The sequence below is a fragment of the Macaca thibetana genome, chromosome 16 (assembly GCF_024542745.1).
Source record: "Macaca thibetana thibetana isolate TM-01 chromosome 16, ASM2454274v1, whole genome shotgun sequence".
Classification (NCBI taxonomy): Eukaryota; Metazoa; Chordata; class Mammalia; order Primates; family Cercopithecidae; genus Macaca; species Macaca thibetana.
Window position 1 is genome coordinate 4142364 of NC_065593.1, and position 2718 is coordinate 4145081.

A 2718-nucleotide genomic window follows, 5' to 3' on the forward strand; every position below is an offset into this window, starting at 1 on the left:
AATGTTTTCTCAGTCGCTGGAAGAAACAAAAGCTTAGATCACAGTTTTTGTAACAGGGAATCTATTATAGTCACTTTAAAATGATGAGATGTGATTAAAAATATTAAATTGAAATGCTTATAAATGAAATACACCCTTTCTTCCTGAAACTGGAAACTAAGAGTCATTGACATGTGGTTTGACTGAAAGATAAAGCCCAGGTCTATCCTACAGCTACATGAGAGCTCCTGTGGCTAAGGGTACATATAAAAAACTCTAAAAGAAATTTCTGAATGAGATGTGACTTTTTCCCACCACTTGGCTCTATGGTACTGGCAACTGATGGCTTACAAGTGATTGATCAGTTTGGATACTTAGCTGTAATGAAGCCTCTTGGTTTAGCAGTAGTAAGAAGACAGAAAAGCATCAAGAAATCTTAATTCCGACTGAGCCTACTTCAGTGGTGGAAAAAACACGTTCTGGATTGTATGTGTGCCAGGCAGTAACATATCCAGAGCTTCTGGAATCATTTCATACAATTTCCACTATGGGATAGAAGCTTTGAGATTAGCATTGCATTTCATTTGGTTGTGAATGGTTGAACATTATTGATATCTGTGCTTTCTGAACATTACTGCTGAGTTTCGATTCTTTCCCATGAGAATGGGTACATTTTCCTACTTCTAAGATGTCCCTTTTGTTGCATGTCCTTGAAAGTTTATACCCCATGAGAGCCCAATTTAACTAACCTTTAGTACAATTCACTGAGGCAAAGATTTGGCAGTTGTTAATTTTGTTTTTAAGATTTATAGGTTTGTGAAAGTACCTCCAAAAGAGGTAGGTGGCTGAAGCCAGTGGTGTTGGGAAAGATGTTAATGGCCTAAATTGAGCCCAGCTGTGGTGAATGCACATTGCCTTTTACTGAAAATGCAGTGGTTGAATAACCTTACTCCAGTAGCCTATCACCATGGAAATAAGGATAATCTGAGCAAGGTGGTGACCTCCACTAACAAACTGAAAATAAAATAAAAATAAAATAAAGTAAAATACAATACAATACAATAAAGTAAAATAAAATAAAATAAAATCACCCTGTAGTAACTTACTACCTCCTCACAAATTAAGTTTGCACTGTCCAACAGCGGGAGGAATTCACTTGGTAAGAATAATTAAACACATAAAGGCAATGCCTAACCTCGTAACGCCACCTCATATTCCTTAATCTTTACCCGGCTACTATAAGACGGCAGAAAACACAAGCTGCAATTTCGTTATTTTCTCGTGTCCCTTTTTCAACAGAACATGGAATTTTTTTTTTTTTTTTTTTTTTTTTTTTGACGGAGGCTCGCTCTGTACCGGGCTGGAGTGCGGAGACGCGATCTCGGCTCACTGCAACCTCTGCCTCCCGGGTTCAAGCAATTCTCCTAACTCAGCCACCCGAGCAGCTGTGACTACAAGCGTGCGCCACCACGCCCAGGTAATTTTTTTTGTATTCTTAGCAGAGACGGAGTTTCACCTGTTGGCCAGGACGGTCTCGATTTCTTGACCTCGTGTTGACCTCGTGACCCGCACACCTCGGCCTCCCAAAGTGTTGGGATTACAGGCGTGAGCCACCGCGCCCGGCCAAAACAAGGAAATTTAAAAGGAAAAAAAAAGTGACCTCTGTGATTTCAAAAACACAACCACCCATTTTTCTACTGTATTCCTGGTAAGCACACTCTGGAGACCTTGTGGCAACCACAGCCTCTGCCGCGGTGGAAGGCTCCCAGGCGGCCGCACCCCAGGGGACAGCGCGCGCAGGCGGGTCAGGCTCCGATTCCCATCTCCCTCCGGTCTTCGCTGGAACGACCCACACTACATCACGAACTAATGTCTTTCCAATTAACTTCTAAGTAGATAAATTTAGTAATAGGCGCTCAAGTTTTAAAAAATATTATTCAGGCCGGGCGTGGTGGCTCAAGCCTGCAATCCCAGCACTTTGGGAGGCCGAGGCGGGTGGATCACCTGAGGTGAGGGGTTCAAGACCAGCCTGGCCAACAGGGTGAAACCTCGTCTCTGCAAAAAATACAAAAAAATTAGCCGGGCGTGGTGGCGGACGCCTGTAACGCCAGCTACTCGGGAGGCTGAAGCAGGAGAATCGCTTGAACCCGGGAGGCGGAGGTTGCAGTGAGGCGAGGTCGCCCCGCTGCACTCCAGCCTGGGCAACAAGAGCGAAACTCCGTCTCAAAAGAAGAATATTATTCAATAACTGATTTTCACATTTTTAAGAAAGACGTACTGAGGGAGGAAGACCGAATACCAAACACGCGCGCGCACACCGATCCCGAGTTCCGCAACCAACCTCCCCCGGGCGCCGCGCCTTCCCCGCATCACGTGACGGCTGTCGCCCGCACCTTCCATACTCTCAATATAGGGAGAGGCTGGGTTCCATCAGCAATGTAATAAAAACCATTGGTGAAGCAAAAAAAAAAAAAAGGCCTGACAACCCCTTATAACGTTTTTTCTTTATTTTTCTCTTTTATGTGGACAGGGAGGCTTACGTTGATTATATTTACCCTCAAATCTCTTTTCGAAATGCTTTTTAAGTTTCAGCATACTCCCGCGCTTAATGAAATGGTTTCCCCCAGCATCCACAGCCGGTGCGGTCTGAACCATTGGGAACTTCCCCGAGGGGGGCACCGGAATAGGGGCGGCGGAAAAGGGTAGTTGTCGGGCAGCGGCCCCTGCTTCCCCGTCAGA